Source organism: Oryctolagus cuniculus, chromosome 1 (genome assembly GCF_964237555.1).
Source record: "Oryctolagus cuniculus chromosome 1, mOryCun1.1, whole genome shotgun sequence".
Lineage (NCBI taxonomy): Eukaryota > Metazoa > Chordata > Mammalia > Lagomorpha > Leporidae > Oryctolagus > Oryctolagus cuniculus.
In genome coordinates, this window is record NC_091432.1 from 29,989,034 (window position 1) to 30,009,147 (window position 20,114).

General features: G+C 52.9%; 1 protein-coding gene across 3 annotated transcripts in view; it reads right to left on the reverse strand.

Annotated features, from left to right (window-relative positions):
- Positions 1–20,114, reverse strand: part of LDLRAD3 (low density lipoprotein receptor class A domain containing 3) — a 263,215-nt gene that overhangs the window by 177,793 nt on the left and 65,308 nt on the right. The gene's annotated exons all lie outside the window — the stretch shown is intronic.

Here is a 20,114-nt window from a genome sequence, read left to right on the forward strand (position 1 = left end):
ACCCTGCACCCACGTGGGAGACCTGAATAAAACGCCTGGCTTTGGCCTGGCCCAGCTCCAGCCGTTGTGGCCATTTCGGGAGTGAACCAGTGGATGGAAGATCTCTCTGTCTCTCCTTCCCTTTCTTTTCATAACTCTGCCTTTCAAATCAATCAATCAATCTAAAAAATCATGTTGTTCTTTGACCATCATCAGTGTCTACAAACCTTTTTTTTCTTTTTTTCTTTTTTTTTTTTTTGACAGGCAGAGTGGACAGTGAGAGAGAGAGACAGAGAGAAAGGTCTTCCTTTGCCGTTGGTTCACCCTCCAATGGCCGGCGCACCGCACTGATCCGGTGGCAGGAGCCAGGAGCCAGGTGCTTTTCCTGGTCTCCCATGGGGTGCAGGACCCAAGCACCTGGGCCATCCTCCACTGCACTCCCGGGCCACAGCAGAGAGCTGGCCTGGAAGAGGGGCAACCAGGACAGAATCCGGCGCCCCGACCGGGACTAGAACCCGGTGTGCCGGCGCCGCTAGGCGGAGGATTAGCCTAGTGAGCCGTGGCGCCGGCCCAGTGTCTACAAACTTAAGTTCCAGACAAGAGTGAGCACTGGACTCCCAACACCTCCAACACAGGAGGTGGCAGGGTCCTTCTGGGCTTCACTCTCTGGTCCTGACCATCACAGAGTTCTTGAACTGGGGCCAAGTTGGCAGGAATTCCAGATCGCCTCACTCTAGGAAGCAGCTCAGTCCTACAAAACCGACCTGCACGAGGTTGACCGGGGAGGCGAGGCCAAGCACAGCTCTGAACGCAGGCCTTCTAACCCCAGGAGGCCGCCACAGTCCCTGAAGCACTTGCCCAACCAAGTTACTGGAGGCCGAGCACCGAGCCCCAAGTCTGCAGGACACAGTCACAAGGCACCAAGGCCCCCATTCACAACCACCGACACAGAGGCTGCAAAGTCAACAGAGGGCCAGGGTTACGGCAGTGGGGACAGGGGTCCTGCAGGCAGATCTTTCCAGATAGCCAGGATCTGCTTTACCAGATCTGTCCACGCCAGTGTGATCATCTGCTGGGAGACGAGGAATCATTTGAAGTAAAACAGTCTCAGGGGAAGGGAGGAAAAAAGACCAGTCTCTTGGCACAGCACAGTTCCAGGGTTCCCTCCTGAGTCGTTCTGTAAGCGTTCATGGGACATTTACGACCAGACACTTGGGCTCTGTCCTACAGATGCAAAGCTAGGCTTCTTCCCCAGGCTGGAAACACACACACACACACACACACACACAGACAGAGGCATACTAACAATGCAGTAGTTCCACATCTGCCCGGGAGTAACAGCAGCAGAGAAGGGCCCATCTTTCACAGCTTTGCCCAAGAGCAGCGTCTGTCTCAGGATTTCTGATCCCCGAGCTCGCATCCTCCTGCCAGCGTGCTCTGAATGAGCCACCAGCGACGACCTTTGACCTGCTGGGTTTCCTACAAACCCCTACACACCCTTCAGCAAATGCCTTCTAGGCTGCCTTCCCTCAGAAGTATTCGCTGGCTTCTCCAAGCACGAATGAGCACTTACTCTGGTGGCTGGTGATGGGATGACTGGGGTGATGCTAAAAGTGTTTTTCAACTGGAACAAGTGGACAACAGCCAATTGGAATGGGCACAGCCATAGACAAGCGCAACACGGCAGCCATCACACACCATGGATATTCCCTTGGAGAGCATCAGCCGTGCCATACCGTATTAATAACATACACATGTTTTCCTACTGAAACGGGCTTCCATGGCTCACTGGAGAATTCTAGAAGAGCTACAGAGAGGAATTCCACCATGCCTGCTACTCACATCAGAACCTACAAATGTCCCATTTTCGCTCCTCACTCCATCACCCCTGCAGATGGTCAAGACCCAAGACTCCATCGCCACAGCTACAGCGCCAGCCCAAGTGGCCACCATCTCATACCAGGATTCCTGCCTTGCCACGACCTCCCTGCCTCCCATCTTATCCACTAAATCATGACATTTTCTCACTGCTAAGAGCCACTGAGCGGCTCCCCAGTGTTAAGATAAAATTCCAGGGAATCAAGGCAGATTCCGGGAAAGAGGGAGCATTTTCAGTGGGTGGATACACTGAGATGGGGCTTGAGGCTGAGGGAGGGAATGGTTCAGCAAAGACTTGGTGTAGGAAGTCACAGCCCAGGGTATGGAATAAAAACATGCAGCTCTCTTAGGAATTGCAAATGTGTTGTATTACTCTTTCTTCAATTCTATGGACCAATCAGACATCACTAATCAATCACAGCATCCTGTTCCAAGGAGCCCAGATGCAACATCAGACTCCTAAGGCTGGTCTGCAGAAAACCACCACCAGCCTCCAAAAGAACATGAAACCCATTCACCACCTGTAGGTGCAGACTCATCCACAGAAGGACTCGTAGGAAGGGAACCTAGGAGGGCTGGCCAGGGGCTGAGTCCCAGCCGCACACCAAATGCTCAGCCCAGAAAGCACACTCTCTCCAGCTGACTCTACAACCGCTTCAGGCTTCACCCGCAAGCAGCAGGCTCTTCAGGGCTCCCGATTGTAACCTTCATTCTCTTTGGTTTGGAAGTCACTTAGGCTTGCTTTTGTAGAGCTGACTCCTCAAAGGCAAGCCCCTAGAGAGAAATCACTGCAACCGTGGCATCTTGTTGTGCTACACAGATTTCTGGAGCCAGAAAATCAGCCAGATTAGATTGCAAAGTGCTTGCTCTGAGAGCCAATAAGGCCAGCGGCACGCAGACTTGACAAACAAGGTGGTGGATGCAGAGTAAGTACCACATCCGTTACACACAGGTGGTCCTGTCAGCCACAGGGCTCCCTGGCGTGGCGGAAAACAGAAGGCCACATTCTTTGTGCTCTTCTGAGCAACTCCACTAGGGGGCACACAGACTTATGTGCTAACGGGGGTGGGGCAACTTGGTTCTGGCAAGACCTCTTTGGATATTTATAACATCACTCGTGGGCATGTACAATTATCAACTTATAAATTACCCTGCTATAGATTTATGGAATTTTGAGTCCCGCCTGCAGCTGCCTTGGGCAGGACCAGACCAAATGGTTTCATGGGCCTTCTATGGCCTGCGGGCTGGCTGTTCCCCACCCTCTGCAAGAGAGAACCACACCACTGGCCTCAAAAGCAGAAGCAGAAACCTAGGCCACAAGAGAAAACCTTGTTGATTCTGCCTTCAAAACCTTCCGCAAACCCAATGAACCTGACACCACCCCTTTTCAACCTGTGGTTCCTGGCAGGGTGTGGTTTGGGAACCAAGGGCAGAGTCTGGAGTTGTGCTTGGTACCTGGGGATAGGAAGCGTTCTACTGACAGGCAGTACACAGGAGCCAGGAACGGAGTCACACATCCCCCACAATGCACAGGCCAGTCCCGCACCATAACGAAGCAGGTGCCGACGCTAGGACACCCCGGTTTCAACCCCCTTCCAGCCGCTGCTTCTCACTCCCTCCAGTTCCTTCTCTTTACACATAGTGAGGTTTTTCAAAGCAACCGACGGTTCCTCTGTGCCCTTAGAATAAATCTCAGACTCCTGCCATGGGCTGCAAAGCCCAGCAAGACCCGGCTTGGCCTAAATCTGCAACCTCGATTCAAACCATTTCCTCCAAGCCAGTAACGTCTGCCCTGGGGCCAGGCCTCCCTGCATGCTGTCCGCGGGTTCTAAATGTTTCTGCTGCCAGTCTTTCACTTGGTGTCATGAGCTGAACTCGCCCCACCTCTGAAACTTACACGCTGATGTCCTAACCCTGGGCACCTCGCGATGTGACTCGCTTTGCAGATAGGGTCTTAAAAGAGACCATGAACGCTACCACGTGGGATGCCCCCAGCCCGTATCAGAGTGCCTGGGGTCAAGCCCCACCTCTACTTCAGACATAGCTTCCTGCCAGTGTGCACCTGGGAGGCAGCAGGCGATGGCTCAGGTGCTTGGGCTCCTGCCACCCATGTAGGAGACCCACATGGAGTTCCTGACTCCTGGCTTCAGCCTGGTCCAACCCTGGCTGTTGCAGGCATGTGGGAGTGAACCAGCAGAGAGATAATCAATCAATCAACCTCTCTCTCTGCCTTTCAAATAAATAAATAAAAGTTTTTAAAAATGGGATCACTATGCTGAGGCCTAATCCAATTATCCTGGGGTCCTTAAAGACAGCAGAACACAGACACACAGAGGGGAGACCATGAGCTGACGCTGCAGGATAGCGCCCCCTACAGGCCAAGGAGAGTGGCCTCAGCAGAAACCAACCCCGTGGACACTTTGAAGGCAGACTCCCAGCCTCCTCAAGTGTGAGCAGATTGGCTGTGTTGCTTAAGCAGCCCAGTCTGTCATCCTTTGTTATGGCAGCCCAGTGCACCCACGCCCTTCCTCGCCCCTCATCCATCCATCAGCCTCCAGCGTAAATCACTCGCTCTGCGATCCCTACGCTGACACCCAATCTGAAGCTGGGCCCGTATTTCACTCAGGCCACGGTCCGGCTTTTCCTTTCTCCCAGCTCATGCTCACCAACTACTTCCCCATCGCTGCACCTGACCTCGCTGCACCTGACCGAGTGCTCCCTGAAGGCAGAGCGCCTCCCTCTGATTCAGTTTCACAAGCTTGGCCTCAGGCCCTCCTCCATGGGTCTCCAATAAATCCCGTGGCCTGCTAACAAGAGGATCAAAGGTTTGCTCCGCTCACTTACTCTCCCTCCCTGTCTTGTTTGGAAAGTTCCCTGTGCCCTATTGTCTCAGGAGGTGAGTGACAGCCGCACATATGTGGGTAAGATAAGGGACATGGGGGTGTCTGGCTCTGCACCGTGTCTGCTTTAAGAGAGGTTAGGAATCTCGTCAGCCTGACAGCAACAGTTTCTAGGGGCTGAAATATCCATCCCATCTCCTGGGACACATTTGGAATCCCCAAAGGACAAGCACTAGCACGAAGTTGGCTAGCTGGACTTTCTCCTCCTCCCTTTTTTTTCTTCATTAAGCTGAAAAACGAAAAAGCCCATTTCCACTGCAGCACATCACTCGCTTAAAATAACTACACCATCTGCACCAAGAATAGGGGGAAAAAATCCCAAGTCCTCCACCACGGACAAAGGCAAACAGTCTGCACAGCAGCTTCTCCCAAGCTTTCCACAAATCAATTCATGTCAAAGGGGTCCAAAAGCGGGGCACCGACAAGAACGCAGACGGCTGGTGCGCTCCTGCCTGGGTCACTCCAGAACACACAGTGAGTGGTGAAGTCCCCAGCGGAGACAGTGGGAACTCCACCCTCACTGGAATGTCTCCTCTCCCTCTGCTGGTCTCTCTCCAGAGGGCGCCCCTTGCCATGTGCCAGGTAGAACTGACACCACAACCCATCCGCAGGCCCTGCTTTCAGACTTTCTCCAGGTGGCCTTCAAGTTTATCCATTGCTTCCTGACAATCTGGGTCTGCAGGCTCCAGGAGCAGCAAGCAAGACACACACTCACACACACATGCACACACGCACACACACACACTTACACAGGACCAGATGCACATGCGGCTCAGCACTCACTTCTGCAGATCTCACACAGATCCTCCTGAGCCTCCCCAGAGAAGGAACCAACTCTTCCTGCTGCCTGGTGCCAACACACACAGTGTTACACGGCCACTGGGAGAAATCGTCTATTCCTCATCTGGCTCACTTCTTTAAACACACATGCACACACACACACACACGCATGCAAATACACACACGCATAGACAAGGCCACCAAGGGAGTTTGGTCTTCAATGATATGCTTGTAAACATCCCTAGAAACCCCAACAGGCCGCTTCCACCCTAGACTACTTAGTCCTCCTCACAGCACCAAGGATCAGACAGAACCAGAGACGTCTGTCCCACGTACTTCCCAGTGCCATTCGGAAGTCATCAAGCTCACTGCTTCCTGTAGGAGCTGTCAACCAAAGGGAGCAGTCATGAAAAAATGTATGTCTGCGGCATGGACGTGCGTCTGGCTCCAAGCCCCAGAGCCAGCCTGGCCTCCAGCTCCATCTAAACTCTGCACATGGTCCCGACCTCTCATCTCATTTCAGCGTCTCCTCCTTGGTTTACCGACCTATTCCAGGAAAATATAACCTGGACAAGTAGCTGAGAAGGTCTGAAGGGACCCCAGCTTTCTTGGGGTCCTTGGCACTCACGGGTTTCATAATTACAGTGACCATTACCCTGAAGGAAGACCGCATGTAATTTTGCAACAGGAACAACGTGTGGGTGGGGCAAGGACCCAGCTAATACGTGCCCTGGGCTGTGCACCCACTGTCTGCACCTCGCACAGCCTCGGGGTGCACGTCTCCACAGGCTGCGAAGCAGCCACCTTACACAGTGATAAATGCTTTGTTTTCTTCTTAGAAAGCAAGTTAGCAAAGAAAGCCAATGGCTGGCATTAATGAGGCGAGCGGAGAGAGAGTGGAGGGGTCCAGGAAAAGGACAGTTTTTCACCAGGAAACGGCTTTATAAATTATTTTTCCCTGTATTTATAGCCTCATTAAGAGCCTGAAGCTGTTACTTACATTTTTTAGTTATGCTTCATTGCGTTTCATAAAGAAAATTATGTCAGAGCGGCATGAATGCAGCAAGGATTCGCACAGCTGCTGGCACGCAGGCTGGCATGGTCTGAGGGCCACGGCTCTGGGGGCCCCACGGTAGCACAGGAGGATACTGTCATCATGGTGCCAACCTGCCGGGGAGCACCAAGCCCCAGCCTCCACCCTGGAGCCCACCCCATCTTAGGCTCCCTTTCACAACCCGCAAGAAACTGATCGTTGCTGACTTTTCACTAGAAGACTACTTAACCATGGCTTAAGCATCAGTTCATTTTTGTCCAGTATAACACCACCCCTACGAGGGAGAAACTATGCCCATTTTGCAGATGAGGAAACGGAGGCTGAAGAATGACCTGCCCATCGCCACTCTGAATAGGTCAGCAAACGGCCAGCCCGGAGTGCTCCAGGTGATGCAGGTGCAGACCAAGAAGCCAAAGGGATGTTATGTGGGTACTTATATAAAGGACAGAAAACAATATCCCACCAAGTTTCTATTGAGGAAATGCAAAGTATCTGCATAATCACTGAGAACAACTTTCTGAAACAGATGCCTACTACTTTGGGGAAAGGGTAATTACCATTTTACTTAATTGAGGTCCAAAGTTACTGTTCCCTATTATTAAAATCTATTGCAAATATCTGGATTTTTCCTCCCAACCATTTAAACATAAAAACCTCTCCCTGTTTGGGAAGCATCTAAAAATAGGTGGGGGCAGACTCCAGCCTGGCTTGCCCACCGACCCCTGCACTCAAAGACAATGGGTCTGCGCAGAGTAGGGACAAAGGTGTCCAATCCCCAGGCACGCCCCCTTTGTCCCAGCACCCACCACACTGAAAGGAGCCTGCTGCTGTCTTTGAGCTGCTCCCACCCCCACGCCTGAAGGCAGAAGCCTGAGCCATGCTGTTGCCCCGGCAGCCTCTCCCCTAGCCAGTGTGGGCACCCGGCAGACCCCACCTGCACGCCTGCGGGCCAAACAAGGAGAACAGAAACTGCTCACACCTAAGAATCCTGCTGTTCCCACCCTCCTACATTCCTGGACCTTATCTAAACTAGATGGAAACTCCTACTTCCTCATGCAAAATCCAATGAGACAGGGCCTGGGGGTCACTCTGAGCTCCTGGGGGCAGCAGCACAGGAGGAAGGAGCTTGAGGCAGAGCTGTCAGAAGCGCCTCTGTGTCCCATACCCACATCCTCACTGCCAGCCTGCCGCACCCAAGACCGGGGCCAGAAGCCGGAACAGCAGCTGTCCTGGGGTGCCCTGCCTCTTAGCTCCCAGCCCTGGCAGCAACAGGTGGGCTGCGGGGTTTAACTGAAGGAGGAAGGCAGAGACTTCATGAGCAATTTTTCAGGCTTTCGAAAACCAGGCTCAGGCGGGGGCCAGCGAACCCCGCACTTCAGCACTTCTGAGAAACAGCCATGGGGTCAAGAAGGGGGACTTGGCTTCGGCCGCAGGTTCAGTCCAGCTGCTGTGTGCAGGGAGGAGGGCGACAGTTTCCACGGTCCCTGGGAAGCCTGCTGCGGCCCGGCCACTGCTCTGCACGGATACCGCCGGGTAGGGCAACTGTGGAAAACACCAACACCGAGCAAGGAGTGAGGCCAGAGAAGCCCAAGGAGCTCCACTTAGGCCCCAAGGCTGGTCTTTCTGAGCTCTGGATATGGAAGGACTTCCGAAATAAGACTGAATAAAAACACAGGCCATAAAGGAAAAGACTTAAATATAATTGCACTGAAATGCAAAACTCTGGTCATTAATACCGTAAGCAAAGTCACAGATAAACTATGAACTGGAAAAAAAGATCTGCCACATGAGGACCCAAAAAGTATCCCCCTGTAGAATTTTCTAGCAAAACTGGGAAAGAAAACACAAGGAAGCCAACAGAGAAATGGACAACGCAAATGAATAGGTACTTTTCCTGATGAGGAAGCGCCAATAGCCACTTCATATATCCTCAACCTCACTTGTAATCAAAGCACAGATAATGAAACTAGGAAGCTCTCTTTCCCAACCATTACCCTTGCAAAAATCTGAAGTCTGACATTCTCAAGTGGCGAGCAGATGAGGAGCAATGGGAACTCCCGCGTCGCACTTAGGGGAGCATTCTGTAGAGCAATCTGGAAGCTCCTAATGAAGAGGAAAAGGCTCCCGTGCTTGGATGCAGCCAGTCCACTCCAGGGACACACCCGAGGCCTGGGGACAAACACGCCCAGGTGCACAGAAGACAGCAAGATCACACTTGCTTAGCAGTGCTGTTATACAAAGCTGCAAGACAAACTCCACTTCCATCAAAGAACGGACAAAAGAAAAGGGGACATTGAAACAGCAGAATAATACCTAGAGCCTCAGCTCAATAAATGAGGATGGCATCAATCAATCTGAGAAACTCACTGTTACGTGCAAAAGCAAGAAGCAGAGCCTCCTCAGCTTGGACACGTTCTGTTTTAATGGGTACATACGGATGTCAAAGTACACTTTCAATGAACTGGAAAGATAAACACCAAATTCAGGGCAGCGGTTCCTTCTGGCCATTGAGGTCACAAAGCACACACAATGAACTTCAACAACAAGATCTCTTTAAACACATTTTATTTATTTGAAAGGCAGAGTAATGAAGAGAGGGAGGTCTGACATCCACTGGTCCACCCCGTCAAATGCACACAACAGCCAGGGCTGGGCCAGGCTAAGGCCACAAGGCAGGAACGCCACCCAGGTCTCATCCCATCATCTGCTGCCTCCCAGGCGGCCCATTAGCAGGAAGCTGGATCAGCAGCAGAGGCACAGCTCAATCCCAGGCAGCCCAACCCACTGCACCACAACCTCTGCTCCCAAACATCTTTCTTTAAAACAACCTGAAGCAGGGTTGGTGTTGTCATGCAGAGGGTAAAGCTGCCACCTGTGACATCAGCATCCCTAGGGGTACCAGTTCAAATCCTGACTGCTCCACTTCTGACCCAGCTCCCTGCTAATGCGCCTGGGAAAGCAGTGGAAGGTGGCCCAAGTGCTTGGGGCCCTATACCTACGTGGGAGACCCAGAAGAAGCTCCTGGCTCCTGGCTTCAGTCTGACCCAGCCCTGGTCTTTGCAGCTATTTGGGAAGTGAACCAGAGGATGGAAGATTGTGTGTGTGTGTGTGTGTGTCTAAATCTGCCTTTCAAATACATAAATCTTTAAAAACAATAAAATAACCTAAAGCAAATTTGGCAGAAGACTGAAGTTCAGGGGAGCCTGGTGGTAGGCTCAAAGTCCTTCTCTGTGCTATCCTTAGTAGTGTTACTCTTCTAAAATGTTTCATTAACACAACATATTATAAGGAACAAAAGCCCAAGAATATTTGAGAAAGACATATGGAACCATTTCCCACTAATGTTCTAGCTTCAAAACCCCAGCCACTACAAAGGAGAGAGATTAAAGGGGATACAGGTCCACACTGGGAAAGAAAGTGCAGGCAGGCGTATGCACCTGGGAGATTCCACCTGTTTCCAACTCTTCATTTTCTGAGAGGTAGCAACTACTGCGTGACAGAAACCGATTGTAGAGAGAAAAATAAATATATTGCATGAAACAGATTTACCCACCCACCTCATTAAGCCATGCCATTCCAAAAATAAAAACAGTAGGGCTTCAGCAGCAGGTCAGGTATTTGTTGACTACGGATGCCCCGAGAAGGCAGGCTTTGCAAGCCACAGTAAAGCTGTCCTCCTTACCAGAGTCCACCCCTGCTCCCTCCCGGCCCCTCAAGGGGGGGCTGCAGGAGGCTGAGCCAAGACGGGCACAGCTGGGGGCAGCTGAGGCTGCAATTTAGTGACTAGGGCCCCCTGGCTTTTGCCACTAAGGAGGCACAAACCGTGCGTGAGGAGCTGAGGGTGGCTAGCAGGGGAGGGGCAGTGTAAGGGTGGAGGGCGGGGTCAGGCAAGGCAACCATGCGGCAAAGCCCAATCCCTGCTTCTATCCTTTCTCAGGAGTCAGCCAGCCCTGGGTCCAAGCACCTGACTCTTATAGCTCTAATGAGCTTGGTGACTCCAGACAAGTGAGTCACCCTCTCTGAGCTTCAAGTCTCCATTTGTGAAAATGAGGCAATTCTACCTCTCTGGCAGTGTTGTTGAAGGACAGAGGGGTATAAGATAGGGGGATGCATGGGTGGGTGGATGGCAGGAGGGAAAAAGTTTAGAGGGATGGAGGGAGGGACAAAAGGATGGACAGGTAAAGGGATGGATGGACAGAGGACCACGTGTACATAGCAGAGCAGGCGGTATATGCCGGGGGTTGAGCACATACTGCCAGTGCTTGCTATTCCTTTGTCTCCTCCATACATTCTCACTGACTCTCCTCACCGAGCTGGTACTATGAGTGGTTCCCAGAAAAGCAGACCACGGGGACAAGCACCAGGTTTGAGGAACACAGTCACAGAGCCCTCAGTGCTGAGTATCTTCTAACTTAAGGTCGCCCCAGCTCCAGTCTTCCTTAGAAATACCAGCCCTCCATGGACGGTTCCAACAGCTCTTTAACAGCGGCCCAACTACAAACACGCATCAGCCCTTCCCAGCAACCTGGCTACGAAGCAGGTCAAGCGAGAAAGACACACTGGGCTGCACGGGGCTCACCACTGGCACTTGGAGGAACCGCTTCAGCCACGCCGAGCCTTGCTTTCCCTGGGTGCACATTAGGCTGTGAGAGATGATGTCCACCTTCAACTCTCAACGTGCTCCTTGCCTGTCTCTGTGCACACACCCCCAGTCCCCAGAGCAAGCACACACACACCATCTGTCTGAGATACATCCCGCATCTGTGATTTACAGACAGGTCTTCCTGCAAAGAACCACACACACCCCTGGAAGCAGGTACTGAAGGGAGCCCCTCTGCCCCAGCCTGTCAAACGCAGGACTGGCGCTGGCCTCAGAACCCACATTCTGTCCCCCGCTGAGACTCAGTTCTGGCCTCTGCTTTTCAGGCCTGGGTCCTCCTTGCCGCCCTTCCTCTTGGAGCTGGCTGGTCCCACGCTCCCCCTGGCAACAGGAGAAAATAACCTCCAAGCAGCTGGGGCTCAGACCTGCCTCCCACTTCCTGCAGATTAAAGGCCTCTCCGGTTCGCTTCAATTATCCACAATCTCCCATCATGTCACAGCAAATGAACGATTGTTTGGCTTATCACTTCCGATTAGCGGAGGGACTCTGCCAGGGAAATCAAAAGCCGCCAGCCTGTTAGAGCCAAGCAGGGGGGGAATGCATATTAACCGGTGCGTCTTTTTAAATTTTCTTAAGTAGCATAATCCATTAAACCGGTCCCTCCCGCTTCTCCGCTTCTTCAGTCGGCTCAGGCGGGCACCCTCCCTGTGCGCTGAGCCCGCCGGCAGGCTCTCCATCATGAGGAATTAGCTGACTTCAGGAGCAAATGATGTTTGTACATCTAGCAAGTGCCAGAGCTAAGCAGTATTTACTGCCGGAGCCCTCACGTCTGCGGGCTCTCGGAGCTCGGGAGCGAGCATTCTCACCTCTGCAAGCAACTCTTTGGATTTGGCACACTGAAGGGCTAGCAAGCGTGCAGACAAACCTGCCTGGGTTTTCCAGATGGGCCACAGAAAACAAAGCATTGTTTAAAAATTCAAGAGGGATTATACTCTCCTCATGCAAATCACTGCTGGAGCCATGAACTCCTAATTCCACTCCTTCCAATCTCAGGGATGACTTACCTCTCTGTGCCTCAGTTTCCCCACCTGTAAAAGAAAGACCAAACACAACCTTGGCGAGCTCCCTAAGCAACCAAATGGCTGTCTGGTCCATCTGGGGATGGGAGTCACAGTCACAAACGTGACGCTTTCACTGGGCATCACTCACCAGAAAACCTCCTAGGGAAAAAAAAAATCCTACAGATTGGGAACTTGTAGGTTCATCACACACATTGGTACAGCAGGCAGAGAGGTCACGAGGCTCTCCAGAGAGCCTTCTTACAGGTATTCTTCTAGACATCATGTGCGTACACAGTGTGTCACTCCCTAAGCCCTACCGTTAGAATGCAGTGCTAGGCCAGCGCCGAGGCTCAATAGGCTAATCCTCCGCCTTGCGGCGCCAGCACACCAGGTTCTAGTCCGGGTCGGGGCGCCAGATTCTGTCCCAGTTGCCCCTCTTCCAGGCCAGCTCTCTGCTGTGGCCAGGGAAGGCAGTGGAGGATGGCTCAAGTGCTTGGGCCCTGCACCCCATGGGAGACCAGGATAAGTACCTGGCTCCTGCCATCGGATCAGCGCGATGCGCCGGCAGCAGCGCGCCGGCCGCGGCAGCCATTGGAGGGTGAACCAACGGCAAAGACCTTTCTCTCTGTCTCTCTCTCTCTCTCACTGTCCACTCTGTCAAAAAAAAAAAAAAAAAAAAAAAAAGAATGCAGTGCTAACCAGAAGAAGGGTAATCTGAACTGTGCGAGGATCCACCCCAAACTCAAGGCGCAGGCATCGCCCCAGGTGAGAGCAGGAGGCGGAACCACTGTTCCACTACGTTGAAAGCAGTGCCCCACCCACCCCCGACTCCCAGGAGTGGCTCCAATTCCAGGGCTCCAGCTCCCGCGGGGCTCTCTGCTGAGGGGGCAGCTGGTGAGAGGTCAAACGCTTGGTCAGTGCTGAGTCCATGACTGACCTACACAGGGGTTTGCTTCCCACTCCCCTCGCCTCCCTGCACCTGTCCTCAGCAGGTCACTAGTGGCCTCCCCAGCCTCCCCCTGGCTGAACCCAAAGGCTGCTTTGCCCCCTCACCGTACACAGCTATGCTGCATCAGACAGCCAGGGAACTTTCTCCTGACCCTCCACTCGGCCCCCTGCCTTCCCTTCCTACCCGGCTCCCTACCCTGCCTTCTCGGTGACCCAGAGGCTCCTCTTCCTGCACCCACGCCTCACAGCAGCCCCAGGTCTGCTCCCACTGACTCAAGCAACAGATGCACCTTCGTGGATCAACCATCTTGCCCCCTACTCGCTGCAACCTGCACAGGGCTGACCCCGACCCTGACAGCACCCCCTGAGCTCTCTCTCCCCCTCCCCCTCATCCTCCACCCAGGGTTCCACACTTCCATCCCCAGCAGACACTCAACATGTTCGAAACAGAACTTTTCATTACCTAAACCTGTTCTTTCTCCATCACTCGGCAGATGCAAGTGACCACCCCTCCCCCTGCCCCCATGCCAGTCAACAGGTTCCCACATCTGTCTCCTCTCCAGCCCTGCCATGCACAACCCCAGTGCCAGTCTTCCTCTCTTATCCATCTTGCACAAATGACTTCCTCCATAGCTTTCCCTTAAAGCTTGGCCCCTTAAAGACGTCCTTCATACAACTGTGTGGTCCTGTGTGGCCCGCCCAGCCCACCTCTCCAGGGGTCTCCCCAGCAGCTCCCCAGGACAGTTCCCATGTCCCCCTCCTCAGCAGCCTCTATCTCTTCACTTACACATGTTGCACCTGCACACTTGTATCTGTGAGCCTGCCTTCCCTCCATAATCCCACAAGCAACTTCTGACACCAGCAGAGGGAATGTGTCCTAACGTAGCCCAGGGCTCGGGCAGAATGTCTGTCAAAGCTGAGAGAGAGGGACAGGGAGAGACACAAGAAAGGAGGCAGGGATACACGGATGGTTGCTTCTTAGTCCTGTAATACCATGGAAAGCACTTGACCAAACATGCTGTGAATTATTCCTGCAAGCTGAGATTATTCCTCGAGCCTGTGCATAGGCTACGTTTGTGCACAGTTCAAGATTTATAAAACTAAAGCACGTTTCCTCTTGCCCAGATAATGACTTTGACCTGAACTCATGTGTTTCGAGAAAAATGGAGTTGGGGGTGGGGGAGTAAGAATCAAAAATATTTTTATTTATAGACAGTCCCTGATGTACATTGTTTTGACTTGGAATTTTTTGACTTTATGATGGCATGAAAGCAGAGCCATACAAGCATTCTGTTTCTCACATTCAGTACAGTACTCCATAAATTACACGAGATACTCAACACTTTATTCTACAACTTTGTGTTAGGCAATCTCACCCAACTGTAGGCTAATGTAAGTGTCATGTAACACCACTGGTGAAGACGTCCGCTTCCCTTATCACAGTGCCCGGGTTCGAGTCCTGGCTCTGTTCCCAATTCCAGCTTCCTGCTAATGCAGACCCTGGGAGGCAGCAGTGAGGGCTCAAGAGGTCAGGTCTCTGAGAGACCTCCATTGCATTTCCAGCTCCCAGCTTTGGCCCCCGCCCAGCTAGGGAGTGAGCCAGCGGATGAGGGCTCTGTCTGTCCATCTGACTGTCCTTCTGATTCTCAAAAAAAAAAAAAAAAAAAAAAAAGTAGAAAGAAGAAGAAGTGTGTTTTAGACTTAATGCTACTCTGAACATACTATGGGTTTATTGGGATGTAAGTCAGGGAACATCTGTATCTCTTTCCCGAGAAGGTGAGCTTGAATGTCAACCAGTACTTCTGCATGGCTCAAAGCAAAACGCAAATGTAGGGACTGGTGTTGTGGCATAGCAGGTTAGGCCTCTGCCTCTGATGCCGGCATCCACCATGCATGCCATCTCAAGTGCCGGCTACTCTGCTACCAATCTGCCTTCCTGCTAACGCACCTGGGAAAAGCACTGGAAGATGGTTCAAGTGCTTGGGGCCCTGCACCCATGTGGGAGACCTGGATGAGGCTCCTGGCTTCAGCCTGGCCCAGCTTAGGGAGTGAACCAGCGGATGAACGATTTTCCTTCCTTCCTTGCTCCCTCCCTCCGCTCCCCTGCTTCTGAAATAGAAAAGGGGAGGGGGCAGAGAGTGTGAGAGAGAGAAAGAAAGAGATCTTCCATCTGCTGGTTTACTCCCCAAATGGTCTGGGATTGGGCCAGGCCAAAGCCAGGAGCTTCATCCGGGTCTCCCACATGTGTGTAGGGGCCCAAGCTCTTGGGCCATCCTCTGCTGCTCTCCCAGGCACATTAGCAGGGAGTTGGATTAGAAATGGAGCAGCTGGGATTTAAACCAGCGCACATATGGGGTGCCAGCACTGCAGGTGGAGGCTTAACCTTCTATGCCACAGCACTGGCCCCAACTCTACCTTTCAAATTAAAAAGAAAAAGACATACGTAGCCCAACTGTGGACGGCAGCCTCTGCAGGTAGGAGCTAATCCCGAGCTCTCAAGCACAAGGGCTTGGATACAGTGACATGGGCTGTCAGCATCATGTGACGAGACAAACCCAGTGTTCTGAGATGACCCCTTCCCACGGCGCCAGCTCTCAAGATGCCTTACTGGGGAAGCAGAGGCAGGCCCAGGTGCACCAGTTGCTGATGATACCCCTAAGAACCAGCCCTCTTTCTGCGCTGTGCTGGGTTGAGACAGCCTCTGCACCAAGCCTGGAGGCCCCCACCCACAGAGGAGCTGGTGTGCCCGCACCCTGAGTGAATCCCAAGCCATCGGCACCCTACCCTTGGCCTTTATTTGTTTCTTTCTGTATCCAGGGAGTAGTGACAGCTGCACATGGTGACATTTGGGGCTGGGACTCTCCTCCAGAGCCGGCAGAGACGCAAGCCCTTTGCGATGGAGAAGGTGGGGGTGTAGCCTTAAGGGGTTCAGCACGGGGCCTGCCTGGTCACCATGGGTCATGGGAAGGGCACGAGCAGGCCTCCAGCTGCCTCGGTCCCCGGCAGCCCTGCAGTCCTCTGAGCAAACAGCCCCGGTGTTTGTCGATAGGGAAGGTGGCAGCTCTCCACGCACTCTGGATGTAAGGTCAGAGCACTGGCTCCACGTGCACCTGCCAAGAGTCTTTAGGGAGCAAGACTGCTGTGGGCCATGACCACGGAACACAGAAGCATAAGGAACCACAACTGCCCCCACAATGCCACAGATGCTCCGCCTCTCCTGCTGCTGCTCCCAGGCCTTTCTGCTAGCAACAGGGGCACGGCGGGACCGTCGGCTCACTTCCTGCCACGCATCCCGAGCCTCCACGTGCGGCACCAAGGGCACCACGCTTACAGGGAGCAGGCCCTCTCCGGCCAGTAGGGGAAATGTCACCTAATGAAATAACAAAGCAGTGGCCTCTACTCACAGCCAAAAAGACAGAGGACGACTTGATCTTTTTAAATTAGCTTTTTAGCCAGGAATGCCAACAAATCAAGGCCATTTTTTTCTTCTTGCTAACTGCATCTTTTCAAACCATCCTCTGCGTCTCTAATGAGAGCTCCCTAAAAATCAATAAGAAAATTGCAAGCAAACCAAGAGAAAAATGAACACAGGAAATGAACACACATGGTACAAAAAATAAAGATAATAAACAAACAAGGAGATAATAAACAAACCACCTCGCTAGGAGTTAAATAAATCAGAGTGAAAATGACAATGTGAAGAACTGGACTGGCGGAAGTTAAGAAGCTAGGTAATAGCAAGAGGCTGTCAGGGAGGCGAGGAAGGCAGCCTCCCAGACCCTGCGGAGGGCACGGCGTCTCGGGGGCTGTCTGGCAGTACCCAACACAATTTATTAGGATCTTACCTTTGAATCCTCTGATTCTATTTCCAGGAATCTATTCTTAGGAACAGATAAATGCATTGAGAAACACCTCCTCTAAGGACTGTCTGCAGCATTATTTGTAAGAGACCAAAAGGTAGGAGCTCTTACAAACCCACCCAGAGAGGAATGTGTACATGATATAGCCCCGTCCACAGCAGCCCTGTGCCGCCTTAGAAAGAAAAGGACCTGGGCGCCAGGAGGCACTGACGCGGAGAATGTGGAGAACGCGTGGAATACAGTCCCCGGGGAAGGCAAGTCACAAAGCAGCAGAAGCCGCATCTCGGGCTCGCTTGTCTCCAGAGGTGAACGTCTGGTACGTCTGTACCTGCATCTACATTGTTATCTGCAAAGTCGCAGAACCTCTACCCCGAGGAGGAGCCAAGATGTCTTTTCTTTAAAACCAATTCCTTGAAACATCACAATAGTAAACATGCAGGGAGACGTTTTGGGGAGGAACCTTACAGTGCTGCTCATTCTCAGAATACACACACACACACACACACACAGAGAGAGAGAGAGAGAGAGAGAGAGAGAGAGGGAGGGAGGGAGGGAGGGAGCTCCTTTATCTTGAGAAACAAAACCAAAAGGAAAAGGTCATCCTAGTCACCAAATTGCAAAATATTTTAAAAGCCACGGTATTCCTTAAAACTTGAGAGGCCCGTTTGGAACAAGACTTTTTTTTTCCCCCCACAGGCAGAGTGGACAGTGAGAGAGAGAGACAGAGAGAAAGATCTTCCTTTTCTGTTGGTTCACTCCCCAATGGCTGCTGCGGCCGGCGCGCTGTGGCGCACCACGCTGATCCAATGGCAGGAGCCAGGTGCTTCTCCTGGTCTCCCATGGGGTACAGGGCCCAAGCACTTGGGCCATCCTCCACTGCACTCCCTGGCCACAGCAGAGAGCTGGCCTGGAAGAGGGGCAACCGGGACAGAATCCAGCGCCCCGACCGGGACTAGAACCCAGGGTGCCGGCGCCACAGGAGGAGGATTAGCCTAGTGAGCCGTGGCGCCGGCCTAGAACAAGACTCTTTGACATCTACATCTATGAAGCTAAGTCCCGAGTGTCGGCTCCAACGACGTGGAGAAGCTGAGTAGGAATCACTAGCAGAAGCCTGTGTCTGGCTGTGGCTTCCTGAGCGCTGATGGGAGACGACCACGTGCTGCATGCTGTGAGCCTACGAGTGCCACACATCTCAGCGGCCCCCAGCCAGTCCCCCCCAGAGACCCGCACCCTGTTGGCCTATGTGGGGCTCTGAATGGGACTGGGGATACGAAGCTGACTCGTCCTCCTCCATGTGGAATGCAGCCTTCCTCTCCAAGCCCAGCTTGTACCCTCTGGGGGCCCACAACTCTAGCCTGCTCTGGATTCTTGTTTCCACGCTACCGGGTCTTCCAGGTGGCACCGGGCCACGGTTTCTGCTGGAAGACAGAGGAGCTCATTCAAGGGCGCCTGTGGCAAGAGCGCCAGAGTCTGGGGCCCAGGGCTGGTGTCGGGGCCAAGGTTTGGAGATTGTCCATGCATCGCGAGTGGTGGAGGGTCATCCCACCACCACCCAGCAAAGCGGGAGGAAATGAGACATTTCAATGTGGAGTAAACGGAGCCAGACACTCCTAACAGTTCGAGAACCAAGAAAAGGAGTCGGTACCCCTGGAAGTCAGGACAGTGGGGGTGGGTGAGGGCCACCTGGAGACTCTGGGATACTGCCCCCCCACAATGGGTTTCCTTCATGAAAAGTCACAGAGCTGCCCACTTAACACCTGTGCACTTCCCAAAAGGTGTGTGACAGTGTGACAAAAGTTTCCTTGAAGAAAAAACAAGAGTATTTTTGACCAGCATCACTGGCTTGCAGCACTGCCTTGGTCCGCTCCTGGCTCAATCTCTCCTTTTCTGCGTCCACAGCCTGAGCCACAGTCAAGCTCACTGGTCAAAGTCGCAGCACGTCCCACAGTTCACGAGGCAGTAGGGCGGTGGGGGGCAGAGGGGGAACGGCATGTGCAGGATTTATTTTTAATCGATTCGCTCATTTTCCCCTAATACTTGAAGCAGCCCTCCTCCGATGCCCAAAACGGCATCAGCCACGCCCTGATAAACCCCAAGCATGCAGACGTCTCAGGCCTGGCACGCGGCTCCATGGTCACATCTATGGCAGGCTGGCTGGAGAGCCAGACACCAGGATGCATTTGGAAAAGTCTACCCGACTGCCCTGGCGTTCCTTTCCAAAATGACGCTGCCCCGGGGGTGGGGCCGGCCCTCCCCGAAACCCAGTTTCAGCTCCAGTTATCAGAGCGTTCAATAACTCTTCTGAGGTCCTTCCTGGCCATCAGGGATAGATCTCAGGGGTCTTCATGAACTTTCCATGTAGTGAGTTTGGGGGCTCCTCCTCTCTTTTGTTAAAGAAAAGGCTTCTTTTGCACAAAGAAAAACAAGGTTTGTGCAATCTACACAGAATGATTGACACTCAATGAATGCCCGCATTAGGGACTTGGATTGACTTCTGCCTGCAGCCGAGAAAAGTCTGAGGCAGGTGTGTGCTTGCTTGGCCGTAAGAACTCTTTCACTGGTTTGAATCCCAACAGTTCTGCTTCCCACCCGGCTCCCTGCTAATGCTCCTGGGAAGGCAGCAGAGGATGGTCCAAGTATTTGTTCCCTTGCCATCCAGGTGGGAGACCCAGATGCAGATGCTTTCAAAAAGGCACTGCCAAGGCACCACCACTGCCCACAAGTTTCGGGACAGGAAGGCCAATTTCAGCTCACCAGCAGGGGCGTCCCCAGCCAAGGGCAGCCGGTGATGCTGGGCGTACTCTGGGCATCGTCACGGGGACCACTCCCCCTCCCAGCCGGTCTCACCCCATGGCCACAACAGGAACCATCATCTCCCACGACAGTGCAACAGCATTTTCATCGTAGGCTAGACTGGCTGGTATTCGGTGCAGGGGTTAAGACACGGCTTGAGATGCCTGCAACTCCTATCAGCGTGCCTGGGGTAGAATCCTCCTTCTGATTCCAGATTCCTGCTAATGCGTGCCCTGGGAGGCAGCACATGATGGCTCAAG